This window comes from Lithobates pipiens, unplaced genomic scaffold, assembly GCF_037356315.1.
Source record: "Lithobates pipiens isolate NorthernLeopardFrog02 unplaced genomic scaffold, aLitPip1_a1.2 Scaffold_13, whole genome shotgun sequence".
NCBI classification, from domain to species: Eukaryota; Metazoa; Chordata; class Amphibia; order Anura; family Ranidae; genus Lithobates; species Lithobates pipiens.
The window spans coordinates 28,083,362-28,107,834 of NW_027507718.1; the positions used below are offsets into that span (position 1 = coordinate 28,083,362).

The window sequence follows — 24,473 nt, forward strand, 5'->3', positions numbered from 1 at the left end:
CTGCTTGGGACTGCAACGCTAAAGGGGGATATATATGAACACTACTATATCCAATGAAGTGACTACTCCTTAAGGCTTACCTTATCAGCAGTGTCTGGTGAGTTTAACCCCCGAGGGGGGTATGCATCGCATGTGGTGAAGCACTCCCGGTTTATGGTGGAAGAAAGTTTGGCAGCACTTTGATCACCTTACAACGCTGATTAGATCACTATAGACACGTTATCTGCACATTTGGAACAGTCTAGTGATTTTTCATATATTACGACTTCTATAAAGGACTTTTTTTAAATAAGCGCTGTTTTTATACTGATATTCTCATATATATATTGACGGATTGTTTGTATAACTTTTTTTATATACTTTTATTATAACATTTTCTAATGGCTGCTATTATTGTCCGCACTGCTGGGTTTTAATATACTCAGCAGTTTTTATTAAGTATAGTGTGGTTCTGGCATTTATTATTTGTGCAGGTATCTGCATAAAGATAAGTGTATATGTGTTTGTGTATATATATGTGTGTATATATGTATATGTATATATATATATGCTCTTTTATTCACGTGTGTACGTCCACTATTTAGGAGGGCTCATATACGTGAATATATATATATAATTTTGGCAGGTGTGTGAAGGTCCTAGTTTGACGCAGAGAGGTATATGATAGGCCGTTTTAAAATATACCTGTTGTTGTTTGTTTATATATATATATATATATGGAGAGTGCTACAATAAAAGTGCAAAAAAATATGGTGACCTTTTTTTTTATAGTTAATATCTAAAGGAAGTTCATAAAAGTGACAAAAAAATCTTCATAGGAATATGTGACTTGGTGTGATTGCTTGAACTCATGATACCCATCACTAGTGATGGACGAACTTCAGACGGGACGTTTCGCAAAAGCGGACCGCGAACGCGGCCGATAGTTCGCGAACCGTAACGTTCACGGCGGGCCCCATTGACTTCAATGGGAGGCGAACTTTGCAAACATACAGGTCAAATTTGCAGCCACAAAATAATTACTAGCTGTGCAAACATAGTCCCACCACATGGCCAATGACATAACACATGTATGAGGTGAATCTGGGATCGACAACTACAAGCATTCTTTTTTTATATGTGAAATTGTTGTGACAATTCAGGACTGTGGAGCGCATGAAGGCAATGGAGGAGAGGGAAGGTCAGGGTAGGTAAAGAAGAGGGTGCAGGAGATGATCACCAGCAGCGTGACATACAGCAATGACACCTGCACCGTGATAGAGTGATCTGACAGCAGCACCGTGATAGAGAGCACTGACATCAGCAGCGTGACATACAGCAATGACACCTGCACCGTGATAGAGTGATCTGACACCAGCACCGTGATAGAGAGCACTGACATCAGCAGCGTGACATAAAGCACTCACACCAGCACCGTGATATACAGCACTGACATCAGCAGCGTGACATACAGCAATGACACCTGCACCGTGATAGAGAGATCTGACACCAGCACCGTGATAGAGAGCACTGACATCAGCAGCGTGACATAAAGCACTCACACCAGCACCGTGATATACAGCACTGACACCAGCACCATGATATACAGCACTGACACCAGCACCATGATATACAGCACTGACATCAGCAGCGTGACATACAGCAATGACACCTGCACCGTGATAGAGTGATCTGACACCAGCACCGTGATAGAGAGCACTGACATCAGCAGCGTGACATAAAGCACTCACACCAGCACCGTGATATACAGCACTGACACCAGCACTGTGATATACAGCACTGACACCAGCACCGTGATATACAGTACTGACACCTGCACCATAAGCAGCTCCAGGAGTAAGTCAGCATAGCACAGGGATGGTGGGAGCCCCTCATAATGAGCATAGCACAGGGATGGTGGGAGCCCCTCATAATATGCACAGCAGAGGTACAGCCCCAGGAGGAAGTCAGCACAGGGATGGTGGGAGCCCCTCATAATAAGCAGCCCCAGGAGGATGTCAACATAGCACAGGGATGGTGGGAGCCCCTTATAATAAGCAGCCCCAGGAGGAAGTCAGCACAGCACAGGGATGGTGGGAGCCCCTCATAATGAGCATAGCACAGGGATGGTGGGAGCCCCTTATAATATGCACAGCAGAGGTACAGCCCCAGGAGGAATTCAGCACAGCACAGGGATGATGGGAGCCCCTCATAATGAGCATAGCACAGGGATGGTGGGAGCCCCTCATAATATGCACAGCAGAGGTACAGCCCCAGGAGGAAGTCAGCACAGCACAGGGATGATAGGAGCCCCTCATAATAAGCAGCCCCAGTAGAAATATGACACCGCTCAACCTCTTCAAACAGGAGGGTACGGGCATATAGTACGGTGTGCTTTTTTTGGACAAGGAAGTGAGCCAAATGAAGAAAGAAGGTCTGTGTGCTCGATTAAAAAAATTGTTTCTAAACGTATTCATGGTCTACTGGTCACATGTGTTGAATTCCTCCGAGATCCATGCCTCATTCATTTTTAGAAATGTGAGGTAGTTAACACTGTCGTGAGCTAGGCGAGTACACTTTTTGGTCACAATCCCCCCTGCTGCGCTGAACGTCCTTTCGGACAGGACACTGGACGAGGGGCAAGCCAACAGTTCGATTGCAAATTGGGCAAGCTCTGGCCAGAGGTCAAGCCTGCCCACCCAGTAGTCCAGGGGTTCATCACTCCTCAGAGCGTCCACATCGGGCGTTAACCCGATGTAGTCGGACACCTGACGGTCTAGGCGTTCCCTGATGCTGGATCCGGATGATTACTGTCGATGGGTCGGCTGAAAGAATGACCTCATATCCGAAGTCACCAACACATCTTCAAACCGGCCTCTTCTTGCAGGCGCTGTTGGATTGGTACCCGCAACTCCTTCTCTGGGAGTGGGAATTGCTCCTCTGCCAGCGCACGCAAAAGCAGAATGCAGCATTTCTCGAAGCAAGGCCTGGAAGTGCTGCATTCTGACAGCCCTCTGTGACGGCGGTAACATTTCCGCCATTTTGTGTTTGTACCGGGGGTCTAAGTACGTTGCCACCCAGTACTGGTCCTTGACCCTTATGCTTTTTATACGGGGGTCCCTATTAAAACACTGGAGCATGAAGGCCCCCATTTACACTAAACTGGAAGCGGTGTGGTGGCCTGGCTCCTGCTCATCATCCAGGATAATGTCGTCCTCTTCATTCTCCTCTCCCCATCCACGCACAACAACAGGGATCCCAGAAAGGTTTAAAGCATGCTCTTCTTGCTCCTCCTCATCCGCCCCGGCACCATCCTCCTCTGACTCCTCTTCAGACTCCTGTTGTTGACTTGTCTCAGATAGAGTAGCCCCCCCTGGGAATTCATCCAGCATTGCGACTTCCTCATCTTACCGCTCCTGCTCCTCCACAGCTTGATCAATGACACGACGCAATGCACGCTCCATAAAGAAGGCATAAGGTACCATGTCACTGATGGCGCCATGGCTGCGACTGACCAGTTTGGTGATCTCCTCAAATGGCCGCAGAAGTCTGCATGCGTCGCGCATGAGCAGCCACTGGCGCGGTGAAAAAAAAACCAGCTCCCCAGAACCTGTTCTGCCACAGAGTTCATACAGGTAGACATTAACTGCACGTTTCTGCTGAAGCAGCCTATCAAGCATATAGAAGGTTGAGTTCCATCGCGTCGAGCAATCGCAAATAAGACATCTGACCGGCAGATTGTGTCGCCGCTGAATGTCAGCAAGGCGAGCCATGGCCGTGTAAGATCTTCTGAAATGGGCCGAGATTTTCCTTGCCTGCCGCAAGATGTCCTGGACCCCAGGGTATTTGACAACGAATCGCTGCACGACCAAGTTTAAGACGTGTGCCATGCATGGCACGTGCGTGATTTTGCCCTGTTTCAATGCGCTAAGCAGATTTGCACCGTTGTCACACACCACTTTACCAACTGTCAAATTGAGCGGTGTTAGCCACTGATCTGCCTGTGAACGCAAAGCTGAAAGGAGTGCCGGGCCAGTGTGGCTCTTGGATTCCAGGCACAACAGACGCAGCACGGCATGGCAACGTCTCACCTGGCATATCGAATAGGTTCTGGGGAGCTTGGGCGGCACAGCGGAAGAGACGCTAGCAGCGGAAAAGGAGGAGTCAGCCAAGGAGGAGAGGGAGGAGGATGGAGTAGGAGGAGGAGGAGAAGAAGAGCCAGGCCTGCATGCAATCCGTGGCGGTAAAACCAAATCTACATGGGTGCCACGGGTTACATGCTTGACGGCCATCAGAAGGTTCACCCAGTGGGCAGTAAAAGTGATATACCTTCCCTGTCCGTGTTTGCTAGACCACGTGTCTGTGGTCAGATGTATCTTGGCACCGACACTGTGTGCCAGAGATACATTCACTTGCCGCTGAACATGGCCATAAAGCTCTGGGATGCCCTTCTCTGAGAAATACTTCCTTCCTGGGACCTTCCATTGTGGTGTTCCAATGGCCACAAATTTTCGAAAGGCCTCCGAGTCCACCAGTTTATATGGCAGTAGTTGGTGGGCTATCAGTTCTGACAAGCCAGCCGTCAACCGTTGGGAAAGAGGGTTATCCGGCGTCATCATTTTTTTACGTTCGAACATTAGGCCCACGGAAGCCTACCTTTTTGCAGAAAAACGTGAGCTTGGCGTGATGGAAGGTGGAGTGGAGGACAATTGTGAGGAGAGAGGAGAAGTAGAAGACGAGGCTGGACGGTGAGAGCCTGGAGTGTGGCTTTGTGTGTTCTGTTGCTCCCACTGGGCTCGGTGATGGCTGCTCAAGTGCCTTCTTTAGGCGGTCGTCCCTAGGTGAGTGTTGGGCTTACCGCAACTAATGCGTTGACTGCAAAGATTGCAGATGGCAAAGCTATTGTCAGCAGCAGACACGTTAAAAAAGCCCACACTGCGGAGCCATGTGACGGCGTCCTGGGAGTGCCAGATGTGACAGTACATGGTCGATGACTCGCTCCTGATACTTTAGCAGTCTGCTTTATCCCTCCTGTGCAATGTAAGTTATTCCTGCTGCTCCTCCCTATCTGCTGGTCCATATCTCCCTCTGAACTCCCCTCCTCTTCCTCTCTTGTGGGCACCCACGTGACATCACTAGACACGTCATCATCGACGTCACCTTCCCCACCGCTATAAGTAGAGATCTCGGAGTAGGCAGCAACACCGGGGACCAACCTCCTCCTTGGGCTGATCTGGGTACTGTCGTCAGACTGCTGAGTGGCGGTTGTTGCTACCTCCTCTTCCTGATCCAATACCAAGAGTGGCTGCGCATCAGAAATGTCTTGATATGGATCGGAAAATAATTCCTGTGACTCAAGCAGAATGTATGTGGTGGTGGTGGTGTTGTTGGTGGTAGTGTCTTTGGGGGTGCACATGGCAGAGAGTGAAGAAGAGGGTGCAGATCGAGAGGATGAGTAGGGTGCAGAAGAGTAAGGCTGAGTGAGCCACTCAACCAAGTCTGGTGTGTCCTTTAAAGTAATTGAATGCACCTTCTGCAACCTCCCACTTTGGCTCAAGCCTGTTGCTCCTGCCCTACCCCTACCACCCCTGTGGAAGGGCCTGCCTCTTCCTCTGCCTGTCATTTTTTAAATGACCCTGTGACAAAACTCTCAGTCCCTATACTGATAAAGGACTGCTGCAGTATAGGGCAGCAGTCAGCAGTAGTGCACCTCAACCCTATATATTGTGGACCTATACCAGTCCTTAAGGAATAGCAGACTGTACCTCACTCAACCCTATGTACTGTAGTACCCTATACCTTACCAGTCCTTATAAGGACCTTTGTGGAACAAGTAGGTTGTGAATGATTAGCAGACTGTACCTCAGTCCCTATACTGATAAAGGACTGCTGCAGCAGAAGGGCAGCAGTCAGCAGTAGTGCACCTCAACCCTATATATTGTGGACCTATACCAGTCCTTAAGGAATAGCAGACTGTACCTCACTCAACCCTATGTACTGTAGTACCCTATACCTTACCAGTCCTTATAAGGACCTTTGTGGAACTAGTAGGTTGTGAATGATTAGCAGACTGTACCTCAGTCCCTATACTGATAAAGGACTGCTGCAGCAGAAGGGCAGCAGTCAGCAGTAGTGCACCTCAACCCTATATATTGTGGACCTATACCAGTCCTTAAGGAATAGCAGACTGTACCTCACTCAACCCTATGTACTGTAGTACCCTAGGGTCAGAGACTGCCGACAGGGTACAGGAGAGGGTCAGAGACTGCCGACAGGGTACAGGAGAGAGTCAGAGACTGCCGACAGGGTACAGGAGAGGGTCAGAGACTGCTGACAGGGTACAGGAGAGGGTCAGAGACTGCCGACATGGTACAGGAGAGGGTCAAAGACTGCCGACATGGTACAGGAGAGGGTCAGAGACTGCCGACAGGGTACAGGAGAGGGTCAGAGACTGCCGACGGGGTACAGGAGAGGGTCAGAGACTGCAGACAGGGTACAGGAGAGGGTCAGAGACTGCAGATAGGGTACAGGAGAGGGTCAGAAACTGCAGACATAATACAGGAGATGGTCAGAGACTGCAGACAGGGTACAGGAGAGGGTCAGAGACTGGGGACATGGTACAGGAGAGGGTCAGAGACTGGGGACATGGTACAGGAGAGGGTCAGAGACTGGGGACATGGTACAGGAGATGGTCAAAGACTGGGGACATGGTACAGGAGAGGGTCAGAGACTGGGGACATGGTACAGGAGAGGGTCAGAGACTGGGGACATGGTACAGGAGATGGTCAGACTGGGGACATGGTACAGGAGAGGGTCAGAGACTGGGGACATAGTACAAGTGTTTCCTAGGCTAGCAGTGACCAGTGTGGAAAATCATTGATCACAACACACATGTGTAAACAGTTTACAAGATATAACAATGTGCCAAAAAAAAAAACTAACAGTAATTTCTCAAGCAAAGGAGGACAGTAAATGGTTAACAGGTCTGAGACGCTCCCAGCCTGGCCAACCTAATTCCTTCAAAGATAAATAAAAGGTCAAACAAATCATGGATGGGACTCTAGCACATATAGCTATAGAAACAGCAGTGGTTGCAGGTCTTGCAGAAGTCTAATCAACATTCTCCTGTCCTGTGTTCAGTGTAAATAAAAACACAGATAAGAAGCAGCATGAGAAGACAAGGGGAAGTCATCCCTATCAGTGTGATCTCTGCATATCCTACACACAGCACCAGAGAAGGAGAACACTGATACCTGTCTGCAGCCAGCATTGTGACAGGTTTTATCTCATACCTTCACCATGCTCAGGTATGTCGGTGAGGTCCTCTCCATCCCGCCCTGCTCTGGCCAACATCTTCTGGTCAAATGTGGCGGGCTGGACAATATGATTGGCTAAGGAGTTAATAGGAGGCGGAGCAACTTAGCAGTCATGCCCTCCCACTCAGAAGAGGAGCGCTATTGGCTGCCTGCCATGTTACACAGACGTCCCTCTCGCTCCAGGCTCCATCATTGTGAAAGCCTGGGGGAGAGAGGGGAGAAGCTGCACACCACAGCGCAAGGCTACCACCCGCCCGCCACACTGAACTCCTTGCTCTCTGGGTCCCCTATAAGCGGCTCTGCCAGGAGCTTGGGGGTGGGAGAAGAGGAAGAAAGGGGGAGGCAAGGGTCGGCTGCGTCCTTAGGCGGCAGTGCGCCCTAGGCGGCTGCCTAATCCGCCTAGTGGGTGCACCGGCCCTGACCCCAGTGATAGATCAGTATCTTATTGCTTTTGGGGCAATAGGTCCACAGTAAGGGGAAATTAATATATATATATTTCAGGACAACTCTGGTCAGTGCACTACTCTGGTGACAGTATGTAAAGAAAAAAATGAATTTTTTTTTTAAATACATACTGTCACAGTCAGTGTCCCTAATCACCACCACCCAATCAGAGTTCCTAATCACTACTGCACCATTCGCATTGTCCCTGATCACTTTATTTAGCTTCCTGTACCTCCTGCCAAGTGAACATGGCATTCCCAGGGGCAGCCAAGGACTAGTAGGCTGCTTTTCCAAATGTGGTCATTTTTTGGGGTGTTTCTACTGTCCCGGTGCTCCAGGGCCTACAAAAAATGTAATAGATAGTCAGGAAATTAGATGCGTAATTTATGCCCCTAGAAAGCCTATTGCCGCATACACACGACCGTTTTTTCCATCAGAATAAACTCTGACGGTTTTTCCAAAGGAGTTCTGATGAAACAGACTTGCCTACCCGCGATCACACCAAAGTCCGATCGTTTAGAACACGGTACGACGGGACTAGAAGAAGGAAGTTCAATAGCCAGTAGCCAATAGCTGCCCTTGCGTCGCTTTTTGTCCGTCGGGAAAGAGCATACAGACGAACGGTTTTCCCGATAGGAATTGATTTAGTCAGAAAGATTTTAAACATGTTTTATTTCTAGGTCCATCAGAATTTTCGAGAAAAAAAATCCACTGAAGCCCACCCACGATCGGAATATCTGATAACCCAATTCCGTCTGAAAAAGGTGCTTTTTGGATTTTGGGCCCTTCTGTGTGGCTAGACTGGGAAAAAATATTTTTGGTATCTCCATACTCAGGAGGAGTAGCAGAATGTGTTTTGGGGTATGCCTATGAATTTCACCCCAAAAGCTGTGAAAAAATAAATATCTTATTTGACAACTTTGTGTAAAATAAATAAATAAATAAAGTAATTTTCTTTCCTGCATTTTCCAAGAAATTGTGTCAAAAAATTAAATATCAAAAGACTCATTTTACCTCTTACCTCTTCATTTTGTACAATGTTCTACTGTCCTGGTGCTCCAGGGCCATCAAAATTGTGATAGGTAGTCAGGAAACTAGACGAGTAATTGATGCTCTTTAGAGTTTGGGCCCTTCTATGCATTTAAGCTGTGAAAAAGTCCCACACATGTAGTATCCCCATACTCAGAAGGCAGAGTGAGGCACAATGTGTTTCAGGGTATAATAATAAAAAATATGACTATTCTGTGTGTGCAACGTGTTAAAATGACAACTTTGCAAAAAAACAAACAAACAAACAAACAGAAAAATGTAATTGAATTTCATAATTTTCAAAAAAATAGTGAGAAAAAAATTACAACTTCAAAAACCTCACTATGGCTCTTTTTAAACATTTTGGGTTGCCAGATTTCCAAAAGGGGTCCATTTGGGGTATTTGTACTGTCTTGGAATTTAAAGTCCTCAACAAATGAGATAGGCCATCAGTACATCAGGATTGATCCATTTGTAAATATATATACTATACAGTAGATTGTAAACTCAATAACTTTAACACAGACTGGATAACATACAGTGCTTTGGGTTATTTTTACCAAAAAAATGTAGCAGCATACATTTTGGCCTACATTTATGAAGAATTTTTTTTTTTTTACAAATGTTATAACAGAACTGAAGAAAAAAGATTTTTTTTTCTGTATTTTTTCGTTTATATAGCAAAAAATAAAAAAATCCAGTGGTGATTAAATACCAAAAAAAAATGGTAAATAAAGCAATTGTCATTCAAACTGTGACAATCCTGAAAACTTAAAAATGGCCTGGGCAGAAAGGGGGGAAAGCATCTAGTACTGAAGTAGTTAAGGAGACATCCCAGGATTTTTTTTAGTGAGCATCAATAAAAAGATTTTTGTTTGTACCTTAGAGTGACTGCCACCTATCTGTTCACATACCGTTATTACCTATTATCTATTATATTCTAAACCCTAAGGTGAAAAGTCTGCCCACGCTGTCTCTGAGTTCCCACCGTGCTTCCAGGGATTGGCGCCATTTAGAGCATAAATTGGAAAACTAGAAAGACCCTGTTTGCTTGTGACAATATGCACAATATGTCCATATTGTAACAAATTGGGGTCTCTGCTCTCCCATTTCCTGGCTTTTTATCAGACTACCAGCGATTCGGTTATAATAATGCTGCAAAACAAGGCAATGTTCTTGATGTTTACATCGGGCTTATAAAAATGTGCATTATTTTAGGTAATTTATGTTTGTTCTTAAAATGCATTTGCACAATTCAAAAATTAAAGTAAATCCATTTTACAATGTAGTGAGCCTATAACGGCCTTAAAAGATTTTCTGAACTCTTGAATAACAAAGCTGTTTAATAATTAGCTAGTTTATCTGTGACACATTACACAAATTCCCTTCTTATCAATAAGCAAAACATTATGAAAAGAGGTTTTTTTTTCTGATCCTAGAGATTGCACAGGATATGTACTAAAGTTCTGCTGCCAGGAAACTTTATAGATTATAGAATAAAGCATTTTGTAAAAAAAGTATAATAAGTTAAAATACATTTTTATTTGCAACATAATTAAAGTGGTTGTAAAGGTTTGGTTTAAAAAAAATAAACAACAAACATGTCATACTTACCTCCGCTGTGCAATTGTTTTTGCACAGAGTGGTCCAAAGCCTCCTCTTCTGGGGTCCCTCCGTGGTGCTCCTGGCTCCTCCTCTTCTTAAATGCCCTGGAGAAGTGCTCTCCTTCAGGGACACCTGTGAGGGCGCGCTCCCTTATCCTGCTGCTGCATCCGTAGACATAGACAGCAGGACTCTGTTCTGCCTCCCTGGCGCCTAGGTCATTGGATTTGATTGGAAGCAGTGGGAGCCAATGGCTTCCCTGCTATCAATATATCCAATCAGGACATGAGACATGGCCGGGGCTGGTGTGCTCGTTCCCACTGTGGGAATTACGGGGCTCAGTTAAGTATAAGGGGGACTCGGGACGCTGCTGCAGCACAGGAGGTTTTTCACCTTAATGCATAGAATGCATTAAGGTGAAAAATGGCTAGAGTTTACGACCCCTTTAATCCTTGCATGTAGTAGTAACAGAAGAAGAACTTTGATCTTGGCTTAGTACAATCACCAGCCTGGATTTGCAACAAACAGTACAACAAAATGTAGTAGACTAGAGAAGATAGGCACAGGCCTAAAAGTTTCATATATTGGAATAGTGATTAGGTTCTTGTCAGGATTCTTTGATAGTGAGCCCTTATAGAAAGCCAACTTGAGGCAAACTCCAAAGTATGGAGTCTAAGCCCCAACTTACTTCTTCACCAGGGCCCCACATGGTGGGGATTGACTTGCAGCACAGCACACTAGAACCGCCCAGTTACACCCACCTGACAATATGGAGACCCCGCACGTGTGCAGAGTACAGATGGCAAGGTGGATGAAAGACAAGAGAAAATGGTACAGAAAACAAGTCAAACTAGGAAGTTTCTCAGGCAACCTGGGCACTGAGCATGTCTATTAAGGCTGGCCATACATGATACAATTTTCTTGTACAATTTTCCTTTAGAGTTACCAAAACCATATAATATGAGGTCAAACCTAAACTCTTTCAATTGTCATGCAATCAGGAAGGCCCATGCACTACATACTGTAGTTGAAGGTAAATCTAAAGGGAGTTGAATAAGAACATTGTATAATGTATGGCCAGCTTTATAGGGAAGCAGATTGGGAGGCAGGCCAGGAAGTGATAGAAGGGAAAAGGATATAAATCCACAGTAGAGCAGGCGATCCTCATAGATAGATAGGAGCTTGAGCTTGTAGTGCACCTGGGTCTGAAAAAAGCAATTCTGAGCAAAAAAGAAGCTCAATACCTTATGCCTGAATCAGCAAGAACACCAATCATTTATTATTTACCTAAAATCCATAAGGACAAGACCAACCCTCCACCTAGGCCCATTGTAAACGGCATAGATTCCCTTACCTCAAGGATGGAATCCTATATAGATAACTTTTTACAGCCTACAGTACAGAAGACGAAGGCTTATCTTCGCGATACCAAGCACGTCTTGCAGATTTTGGAAGAGTTTGCACATGATGGACCTTTTACTTTGGTTACGGCAGACGTGACTTCGCTTTATACCATAATTCCCCATCATGAAGCATGCGAGGCCGTTAAGTGGGGTTTGAGAAATCACTCTGACCTCACTTGCTCTCAAAGAAAGTACCTAGTCAAATGTCTCGACTTTTGTCTAAAAAATAATTATTTTTGGTTTAACCGGACGTTTTATCACCAAACTACAGGTGTTGCCATGGGGGCTAAATTTGCCCCGAGCGTTGCCGGTTTATTTATGGCTAGATGGGAAGAGAACGCAGTATTTTCAAACCCACCTGAAGAACTAGTGTTGTATAGGCGCTATATCGACGATATTTTAGTACTTTGGAAAGGGAGTAGTGCCAGCCTTAATTTGTTCCAAAAAAAATTGAATGAGAATAATTTGAATATAATGCTGACCTGGAATTCAGATGAGAAAGAAATTGTCTTTTTGGATTTATTAATTTCACAAAAGGACGGGAGAATAGAAACCAAGACACACTTCAAAAGCGCAGATAAAAATAGCTATCTCCCGACGACAAGCTGCCATCATCAAAATTGTCTCTTTAATATCCCTAAAGGGCAATTTATGCGCTTACGGAGAAATTGCAGCAAAAAAGAAGTGTTCCTTGAACAAGCTGAGTCCATGGGACAGAGATTTCAGGAGAAAGGCTATGGCAAGAGTGTAATTCAAGAAAAAATATCAGAAGTGGAAAAGATGGATCGTGAATATCTCCTTAAAGACACGAAAACACAACGTAAAGATAAAAAAGGAGTAGAAGGAGCAATAATTTTGGATTATAATAATCAATATAAAAATATAGAAAAAATAATCAAAAAACACTGGCACATCCTCTTGAATGACAAAGATTTACACGAAGTTCTACCCCCTAAACCGAAGTTCATTTACAGACGCACCCCTAGCCTCAGAGACATGCTAGTTAAAAACATACCCGACCCTCCCGTGAACAACTTTACGTTTTTCACGGGGAAAGGCTTCTTCCCCTGTAAAAGGTGCTTGGCGTGCACAAGAGCGAGTAAACCGAATAAAGTTTTTGAATTTTTAGCCACAAGCACCGGCAATACACACAAGGTTAAAGATTTTAAAGAGCACATACAAAATATACAGAAGGGGTACGATAAACATAATGTTTCTAAACATTTCGCTATTTATCATAATAGAGACCCCAAGCATCTAAAATTTTGGGGCATTGTCCCCTATGTCAAACATTGGAGGGGAGGGCACAAGGTGAGGACCCTGAGTCAGATAGAGTCCAAATGGATATATACCCTTGATACTTTTGCCCCCAGGGGATTGACTATAGAGTTCGATTTGAACTGCTTTATTAGCGATTTTTAGCCCCCTAATGATACTCGTGTGTGCAACTTCGCGCCATGGATTTTTTAGGTTCTGTTTTGATATCTTCGTTTTTACCATTTATATATCTTTTAAAGCGATTCATTTATATACGTTTATTAAACCTCATGCGATTTCTTAAGACATGTTTTCATGCTTTTAGGATGTATGGTTTAAATCTCTCTTGCGATTTTATGTATTTTAGTTTTTTAGATATATCTTTTTTATTACATATACTTACCCATATCAATATGGTTTTAAATTAATTGCTATGTTTTGATGTTATCTAGAATATGTACGTCATCTCCGTGTCTCCATAAAATTATACACTTCTATGTATATACATTGTTGCCTAGTAAACTATTTTTGGATATATATTTTACTTAAAATTTTAAAAGAAAATTATTATCCGTCTCTCTAATATAGCTACTTATACACACCTTCTTGTACCTGTACTTATAGATACAAGGTGGACATTTTTTACTTTTTTGACATTTTCTTCATTATCCTTTTTTGATCTATCAGGATATAACAGTTTTTAATGCGTGGTTTTGTGTTTGGTGTGGTTCCATGTCTTCCTCATAAAACTCAGTTTTCAGTTATTGCTGACATGAAACTGTTGCCCCAGATACTGCTAGACCACCAAAAATATGGCCACCTGCATAACTTGAAATTAACTCCAACAAAATGGCCGCCGGGCGTGCTCTATCGCTGTATAATATTAGAGCGATAGTTAGTACGCTCTAAATCACAATACGGCGCTATTTGCAGCTGACATAATTCAATATCTGGCTATTATAAATCTTTTAGTAGGTTAAATAAGCATATTGCTCGTTCCGTCCCTCCCGCCCCTCTATCTGTCCTCCTCCTTGCGCTGCCGCCCATAAATGTTACATACTCCCAGATGTGAGGGTATCTAGCTTGTCTATTTTGAATTGGCCCGCCCCCACTAGCATTGCTGTGTCTGCACAGTGATGCAATGGTATGCTAATGAAATGGGCGGCGTAGCCCCGCCCAGTACACCTATAAATCACTTCCTGTACCCTGTGAAAATATCCCAGTTGAAGTCTCGACGACGTAACGCGTAGGAACCCGGAAGTGACGTCCATATCCGTTTTTTTCTGCTGTCTGTCAAATGTGCTTATCTCTGCTTCACTTGTGAGTAGTTTTAATCCTTACAATTAAAATTGATACATTTTAAAATACTACCCTATGGCGGTTTTCTCTGATCTATTTCCCTGAGTTTACCTACCATCCATGAGGAAGCTAGAGAAGTCTCCCAAAGAGTTTGTTATACAGCCATCCCTGCAATCATCTTGGTGTCCATTACTAATTTTGCTGTGTACCCACAGCAGTGAGGTAATTGCATAGCATTAACACTATCTGCACGGATCACCACGGATGGATTGACTACCCAGCACGCTGCACGTTTAATTTAGTGTGTTTACCGAATTGCACGATTTGATTTGATTGTGTATGGGACATTTTATTACAAATCACGATTATCACCTGGATTTAGAATCTGTTTATTTTTCTTTTTTTCTTTGTTCATATAAATTTTTGGCTCCATTTCTTCACACATTTTAATACGTTTACACATCCTATATATGAATTTTGATATGTATGCTAAACTTGCGTTTGTTTGCACATAGAGTCACTTTATGGTCTATGCACTAGGTTATCACTTTATGGTTTATTGTAGCTCTACTTTAGTTCATTGTTATATATGCACAGAGTGATTCTCTGATTTATTTATGCATGGTTGCACTTTATACAGTTCTATAATTGCACATTACTGGTTTTATTGTGGCTATTGAATGTTTTGTAATTAGCGCATCACATTTTTTATTTATTTATTTTCATTAGTGAGAGACAGCTCATTTAGTGACTGCTGCTTTTTTCATTAGTTATTCTCGCTCTCTCCTATTTTTTCCATAGAGCGCAGAAGCCTTTAGATACAGATCCTCATAGATAAAAACAGGAGCAAGCAGCACATGTGAATGCAATCACAAATCTAGCAGAATCAATCAAAAAATTGATGTTGGGAGTGATGTTCCATTTGGGGCCTAGTGCAAATAATAATCAATACTGTGCCCACTGATACATAAATATGTTGGAGGCTTTTTTCTGTTACTAAATTACACTCTAATGTAAATTTCTAGATTTAAAAATGGCTGTTGGGCATCCAGTTCAAATTGGAGACTAATGCAAATAACATATATACTCGAGTATAGGCCGACCCGAATATAAGCCGAGGCACCTAATTTTACCACAAAAAACTGGGAAAATGTATTGACTCGAGTATAAGCCTAGGGTGGGAAAATGCAGCAGCTACTGGGTATACAATGCCCATCTGCAGCCTCACTGTGCCCATTTGCAGCCTCACTATGCCCATTTACAGCCTCACTGTGCCCATTTGCCGCCTCATTGTGCCCATTTGCAGCTTCATTGTGCCCATCTGCAGCCGTACCTTTGATTACTAAAACAGCGGGTGTCTCCCGCTGTGTCATGCAGTCTGTTCGGTGCCCGTCCATTCTAACAAAGTCCTGCCTTCTCCTTGTCTGTGATAGACAGAAAACTGATACAGTTTCCCAGCACTGTATCAGTGTTCCTCTATCACGGATGAGGAGGAGGAGGGGCTTTGTTACAATGGACAGCCACCGAACAGACTGCATAAAACATCAGGAGACAGATGGGCACCCTCACTCTAGTATAAGCCAAGGGGGGCTTTCAGCCTAAAAAATGGGCTGAAAAACTCAGCGTATACTCAATATATGGTATATATATATATATATGGTATATATATATATATATATATATATATAATATAACAATATATGGTATATATATATATATATATATATATATATATATAGTATATATGGTAATCTAATTCTATGCACATAGGCACAATCATTTTTGGGGATTTTTGTGTTTGGAAAATAATCAAACACTGTAATTTTTTTTGTTCATCCTGTTCAAATTGGGACCTAGTGCAAGTCATTTAACACACACAGACACAGCAATCTTTTGGGGGCTTTTTTATGCAAATAAATTGCACTGTAATGTTTATTTCTTGATGTGTGTTTGACTGCCTTGCCCATTGATGCCAGAACATTCCCTTCCAAGTGATGGTAGAGAGCTGGAACAGCCTTACATGAAAAGTAGTAGCGACTGGGAACCTGCCATGGTGGTACAGCACATTGTACAAATTCATGGAAGAGGGCAGAATCCACCAGGTTGAAAAGCAGAAGTTGGCGAGCCAACAGCTTTTACAAGCTTGCATTCAGACACGGGCATGTGGGTGGCAGGGACTGTATTTTTTTTCCGCTGCAGCAGATGGGGCAGGGAAATTTGCCGGCTACAGTCTACCTGGGACATCCTGTGCTATACCATCATCCCTGTCAGTGGAGGCTGCTAAGAGGTAATGACTCAGTATCGCAGGGGCAGACTGAAGTGGGTAAGAAGGAGGAGGAGGACCAGATTTGTGTCCTTTTTGTGTGGCTTTTAGGTACTCTTGCCAACGGGCTGAGTGGTTGGATGTTAAATGGCTTGTTAAGCATGTGGTACCCAAATGGTTGGTGTTTTTGCCACGTTTGATGTGCCTGAGACACGGCTGTAGATAGCAACAGTGCGTTCTACTGAAGACGTGCTGAAAAAGGCCCAGACAGCTGAGCTTTGGGGATTGGGTCGGGAGATAACAGCTGCAGAATGTGATGGAATAGAGTGGCTGCTCTCAACTCTTTCTTGATGTCAGCCTCCTTGGGGTTTCCTCCTCTGCTCTATCTGGCACCCAAGTCGCATCAGTGACCTCATCATCGTCATCATCATCTCCATCGCCTCCATCTTCATCATTACCACTGGAGACAACTTGGCAATACGCTGCGGCTTGGGGAACATGAATGCCAATTTGTCTACCAGTGTTCCTCCCTCTCTCTAGGTTCATGTTCCTGTCATTCTCAACCTCAGAACCAACATCTGGATCCAGTAATGAGTGGGCATCTTTAAGGAGCAAATGGCTGATGCTGTGGTCAAATAACTCAGCCGGCTCCTCAATGGCTGATGTTGGGGCTATGGCAGGAATAGATGTGGACAAGGAGGCAGGTTTATCCATTCTGGCAACTGCAGGGGACTGCACATTTGTCTCTGCTTGAATGACAGAGGATGAAGAGGATGAGGAAGGTTTAGTAAGCCAGTCCACCACCTCCTCTGCATGCTGTGGCTGGATAGCATGGCCAAACTCACTAAACAGAGGAAATGATGCCCTGCCTGAGGACTCTGCCTGTGGACACATTTGTTGCTGGCACCCTTACAGTGACATGGGAATGTTTGTCTTCCTTGTTGTCCTCCCAAACATTATTGGGAGAGAGGGTGCGGTGTAAAGCAAATGTAAAGAATAAGTTGAAATCTGTACGTAGATGCACTTTAATCAATGTAAAGAGGTGTTTGGTGCACTTTAATTTGAGTACTCACACTACACAGACACACTCCACGGATACACTACAATATACTGCAATATAATGCGCCAAACGTACAGTGACACACAGAACTATATGGCGTTAAACTGGCAGTAACGCGCACAAAACGATATGGCATTAAACTACCAGTAACCCACACAGAACTATATGGCATTAAACTGGCAGTAACGCACACAAAGCGATATGGTGTTAAACTGGCAGTAACGCACACAGAAGTCAATGGCGTTAAGCTTGCAGTAACGCACAAAACTATATGGCGTTAAACTGGCAGTAATGCACACAGAAGTAAATGGTGTTAAACTGGCAGTAACGCAAACAGAAGTAAAAGGCATTAAACTGCCAGTAACTCACACAAAACTATATGACATTAAACTGGCAGTAATGCACAAAGAACAATATGGCGTTAAACTGGAAGTAACACACACAAAACAATATGGTGTTAAACTGGCAGATACGCACACAAAACAATATGGCGTTAAACTGGCAGTAACGCACATAGAACTATATGGCGTTAAACTGGCACTAACGCACACAAACGGATATGGCGTTAAACTGGCAGTAACGCACACAGAAGTAAATGGCGTTAAACTGGCAGTAACGCACACAGAAGTAATGGCGCTAATCTGGCAGTAATGCAATCAAATAGACGGTGTTCAGCCATCACTGAACTGACGCTTTCTGAACTGTCCTTACTCTAGCTGTACACTAATGTAAAGATTACTGACACGGCCTCACTACACTACATTGAAACTATCTGAGCTGTCTCAACTCTACACTAATGTATGTATGAATGACACAGTCTCACTACACTACACTGAAACTATCTGAGCTGTCCCTAATCTAGCTGCACATTATGCAAACTGAATGATAGTCCTCCTCACTACACTCGTGCTATCCCTAGACTGACACTAAACTAATATTCTATACTGACAATTGAAGCAAAATAGCACAGTATAGCACACTAACTAACTAAAAGCACTGAACAGAGCCCTATTCTATCGCTTTCCATGCCGAAATCACACTGAAAATGGCTGCCATTGAAAAAATACTGTGGGGCGGGAATGAGCCATGAATGGATAAAGTCATGATGACAGTATCCATTCATGACTCTGACAGTGCTCTGTGCCCTGATTGGCTAAAGCTTTCAACGCTTCAGCCAATCAGGGCTTGCAATGCATTGTGGTCAGTTCGGGGGGGCGAAAAAACAGTCAAACGATGCGTTTGTTCGGCTGTTCACCAAACGACTGAACAACGAAAGTTAGGCCTGAACTTATGCTCGGGCTGAACTGTTCGCCCATTTAAAGGGGACATGCTCTGGTCGGCTAGTGGTAAAAGGAATCTTAGACATATATAATTAAAAGGATTGGTATTTTCCAATATATCCTTTGAAGTTGCATTAAGTTGTATTTTACAATAGTGTTAATAGTAGCAAGCGCTGTTCTTCTCAGGCTAGAGTTAATGTTTTACTTTAGTGGATGATGGAATCTGTGATGAGCCTATTCATATAGGCCTTAGGCAAACCAATGCTTATGACTTAGAATAGCTAAAAAGTCAATAAGCATTTTAAATAGCACAATGATATTCTAGTTATCCTAGGGAAATTCCAAGATATCCCTACTAACATAAAAATTAAATACCATGCTTCATCCTTAGTGCAAAACGAAATGGTAATGGTGAAAAATATTTTATAATCTGCTAAAGAAGAAAAATCTCTCAGAAAATATTTAATAAAACACAGCCACACATTTGTTATTGTAGCTTTATACATGGTATAGGGTGCCAGTAAGTACTAGGAGTACCTTTGTTATTCAGTTGACCAGTCTGTGGTGTCTTGTGAGATGATTCAATTGCTGGCTTCTTATATCTTATGAAGAATTCAGGGGCTGAATCTCCTTGTCATAATTGCTAGCTCAATGCTTCCCCGCTTTAAATGTTTGCCTATTACCACACAAGTTTGGGTTTCTCCCCTTTTAGAAGTCTCCATAATGTAAAATAAAGCCAATGTCTAAGAGGAAAAATGTACCTACCTTGTAATAACCTACCTACCTTGTAATAGCAATGGCAGGTGTACTAACCTGTACAACTTCCAATATTAGGTTAAAAAGAAATTGGATGCATTGTTTACATCCTGATTGACCTACACAATTTGAATGCAGTCTGAAGAATAACAAAATTGACCTATGGATGATGCCATTGTATCTTTAGAATGTCATAGATGAGTAGGTCTAACTCAGGAGAAAACAGTTTTTACTTCTGTGCCAGTCAAATGATAACCGAGGGTGACTCCAGCTAAATCCCAATTGGCCTAAAATGAGGGGAAACATTTTATATAGGCTATAGAATTATAGCATAATCTGTCAGGACATAAAACTTAGCTTTGCTTTTACACCTTTAATGCTGCCTGGAGCCCTCCAAGGTTAATATACACATAGATAATTCATTCATAGTTAGTAAGGCTGAATAAAGACACCAGTCCATCCAGTTCAACCTGAGTGAGTGTCTACAATTGTCCCTATCCCTGTACATTGCACACTCACATCGGTCTCTACCCTCAAGGAGCCCACTATCCTAGGTCCCAATTCCTATACTAGGGCCAATTTTGGACAGAAGCCAATTAACCTACCTGCATGTCTTTGGATTGTGGGAGGAAACCGGAGTACCCGGAGGAAACCCACGCAGGCACAGGGAGAACAAGCAAACTCCAGGCAGGTAGTGTCGTGGTTGGGATTTGAACCAGCGACCCTTTTTACTGCTAGGTGAGAGTGCTAACCACTACACCACTGTGCTGCCCATTTCATGAAGATTGAAATATACAAATATTATATATACCTATTGTGTCCCACACAACAATGTGGCTACTGAAAGAATGCTGGGCCTCGGTTATTAAAATCTGGAATTAAAGCAAGGAACATGCAAGTTCTTGCAGTGGAGAAAAAAAAATCAGGCATTCTTTATTCAGCCCCATGGGGCAAATGGAAAGATAAATACTACTCGTTCATCTATCATATATCCCCATGACTTCCCATGATTTATAATAAGTGATACTATTTTTCACTATTATTTTTTACTATTTTTCAATTTGCATTATTCTGCAAACCTGAACTTTGTGGAAATTTCATTGAAGTCAAGGTGGTGACTACTAAACTATTGTCAAAAAAGGGCCTGGGCAACTGGGCATTTATCAAAGAAAAAATTATGAGCTATTCAATAAAGAACACCAGTTTCCCAGGGCCTTTCCTTGTACAATAATTTCACATTTACTCATATATGGTGTAGTCTTTGCAGCATGGCCATCATGGGGTCACTGACCTTTCATGCTGGGCCTGGAGAGCTGCCAGCAACTCTGACGCAATGTGTCTCCTGTCCCCAAGACATATGAGCTGCAATACAGCATGGTAAAAATTTGTCTGGGATGCAGCATATGCTCTGGGGTACTTGGGGGAACTGCTAATTTTGAGGCATCAGTAGATGCCAGTGAGGTGAACAGATTTACCGGTGACTGCTCTGTCACCATTGTCCAAGCCATATGTTGGATCTATATCCAGCTGTGTGCTCCATCCTACATTCTTCCCATGTTTCCATCAGAAAATTGACCTAGCAAGGAATATGTGGTGTCCCTGTGCTTGCATACTGGACCATGTGGGTAACGACATGCACCCGGCAGTGGGTTCCAGCAACACAGACACATTACATTTCACATGCTGGTAAAGGGCAGGGATGGCCTTTTGGGCAAAATAATGGTGGCTTGGTACCTGTCACTGTGGTGTGGCCAAGTTATAAACTTTCAGAAAGGGGCTAATTCCATTAAGGTGGAATGAAAACAGCTGCAAAGCCAGCAGTTTTAGCAAGGTGACATTAAGATACTAGGCTCGATGAAAATTGGGGATATTCCCTCTTCCACTCCAACAACTATAATGTACACTGATGAACCAAAGACTCTGACCCAGCGCTCACAATAAAATTTTAAGAGCCAAAACTGGATAGTAAGCCTATAAACCTAGGAATGAAATAGTGGCAAATGGAAGGTAGGAGATCGGAAAGAGAAACCACCAGTCAGTCAGATAGGAGCAGAAAACTAGGAGTGGAATGGATCCAAACACAGGCACAGATTATTATTATTATTATTCAGGATTTATATAGCGCCAACAGTTTGCGCAGCGCTTTACAATATGAGGGTAGACAGTACACTTACAATACAAATCAATACAGGAGAGATCAGAGGACCCTGCTCGTTAGAGCTTACAATCTAGAAGGGAGGATGAACAGATCTGCAGCTTTTGGAAAAGATAGATTCAAGGAAGATCCAAAAATATGCAAAAAAAAAAAAAAACTAAAAAGTGCAAGTATTTAATAAACAAATAAAATCCAGACTTACATGTAGACAAAGGTAAACCAGCATTGAGGTGGAGGGGAGAAACTGGCATTATACAGAATCAGGGATCAGCAGGGACCAATGAGCGGAATGGTTGGAAATCCAGACCCGCCAAAGACCATGCCGAGACTGGGAGCAGCAACGTACAATGGCTGGGCAGACGCGTTTCAGGGCCTCACCCTTTTTTCAAAGACAGGGTCAAGGAGGAGGAGTTGGGCCTTTTGCTGCTGACTTGATATATTGAGGTGCTGGTTTCTTTATGCATGTGGTACCCAAATGGTACATGGCATGGAAGGTGCAGCAATAGATACTTTAAAAAAGGTCCACAAAAAAAAATCTGACAACTACTCCTTGCCAGTTTTTGAGGCTATGGCTGGATTAGCAGAAGAGGAGACAGAAGAACTATTAGCAGCAGTTTCAGATGACTGGCTATTTTGCACCTGTGAGGAGGAACAAGTGGAAGCCTTTGCCAGAATATTCAACTATATCCTGCTTTTGCTGTGGCTGTATTTCACAGCCACGCTTAGAAAAAGTGGATGTGCCCTGGTTCTAGATGGTGTGACCTGACAACCCCTTTGTTATGCAGAACTTGCTCGCCTCCTACTACCTCTGTGTGCAGAAACTCTGCCTCTCAATCTGGGCCTTCACAATGTTTTTAATAATGGAGACTGCCAAAATGTAATTTCAGAATTGGAAGCGTGGGTAATAAATATGTGGTGCTTTGGTGCACACTACTTTACAGCACAAGTACAGTGTGTGGTGACATGCTGCAAACAAAGTGTCAGCAACAGTGTATGCTGTGGACCCCATAATTAAACAAGGAAAAATAAAATAAACTAAAATAAACCTATCCTTCCACCCCCAAGAAAACCCTGAAACACTAAACTCCAACCCATTTTTTGAACTTAGCAGATAAAATGGATAAGTGCGGGCCCAGCATTATTGAGTAGGGTTACATACCTAGCCTCGATGCCTGTTACAAAGCCAGGCACAGTGGCTAACAGCACTATGCATATTGATTCTGAACCTGCACTTTAAACATGCTCTGCATCACTGAAGAGGTTCAACCGCTGCACTTGCCCATATGACGGGCACAAAGGTTGGGCAGGGAGCTCATTAATGCTGAGCCTGTGGTTTTATCAGGCTCATCAATACTGAATTTCACTGAGGACAGATTGTCTGGTATAGACACACCCAAATCAATACCACCCCATCATATCTCCATTAGTGCCTCCTAAAGCAGCCACCCTAATTTGCATAATGGGCGTCATGGCCCTGACCACAGATTTTGAACATGCAGTATCCACTGTGAACTCATAATCATAATCATGGTAATGACTAAGCGCACGTAAAGTGTGTGAAACGCGTCTACCCAACATTCTGATTCCTGTCGTTTTTGGGACGTCCAAATAAAAAGGATTTTGATCTAGAGTGGTGCGTGGCCATTTCTTCTAAATTCATGAGGCAAGCTGAGGCGAGCACCTACTGGATCATTAGGCTTCCTGGTCTCACCTGAAGCAGCGGGTGTGTCTTTTTCCATTCCGCTGTGAACCCAACCAGCATCCCTACTTATTATTTATCACACTTGATATAAGATTATTATATGTGGTCAAGTACTTTTTCAATATCCTGTTTTTTCTGTAGATTATTTCAATAGTTTTAAAAATGTGTTATAAAAGAAAAAAAAATCTGAAAAAAAACTCAGCATTTACAAATGACATAGAAAAACATTGTTTAGACAGGGCTTTTTCAGCTTTGAGGCCTAAACCACCCTTATATATTGTCCTATACATTGCATTTATACTGCTTTGACTTTGTTTATTAGAAAAGCAAGTTACACACTGTATATTACATATATCTAATAATTTCTTTATTTTCTACAGAATTGCAGTGATTGTGCACACTAGCATCCGACACAAAATTTCAGCAATGTTATACTTACAAAGTGGTATGTATACATATGTAATATAAGGTAATATTATAATTGCTATACTGTACAATTTTCCAACAGGGAACACACAGTCTTTAATGTATGTTGTTTTTTTTTTTTTTTTTTTTTTTTGTGTCTGGTATATTGAAACTGAAATGCTTTTGATCTTAATAGTCAGTGAAGTGGGTAAAGAACCTGTACTGCTAAATTTAAGGGTTCAAGTATTTTATAAAGTGGTGCTCTGCACTTGAAAACCCTGGTAACCATACATTGCTGAATTATATATTTTAAAGTGGTTGTAAACCCTCCCCCACAACTTTGTCCCATGTAAATCAGCATAAAAAAAACCTAATGAACACTGTTTGTAGATATCTCCTTACTTGCTTAGTATTGTTGTAATCCTTTTTGTTCTGTAGAATGAAGTCACTGAGCATGCCCAGATCTCCCCTGGTTTACAGTACACTTTCTATGTGCTTATCTATCTGTTATCAGGACTTCCTA

At 43.0% G+C, this 24,473-nt stretch overlaps 1 long non-coding RNA gene across 1 annotated transcript in view; it reads left to right on the top strand.

The window, feature by feature from the left end:
- The window catches only part of LOC143976004 (uncharacterized), a 59,287-nt gene extending 35,297 nt beyond the window's left edge, over positions 1 to 23,990 (top strand). Inside the window, exon 3 of the long non-coding RNA XR_013272443.1 lies at positions 23,926 to 23,990. This is a non-coding gene — a long non-coding RNA (uncharacterized LOC143976004). The remainder of the gene's footprint in view (positions 1 to 23,925) is intronic.
- Positions 23,991 to 24,473: the final 483 nt, after the last annotated feature.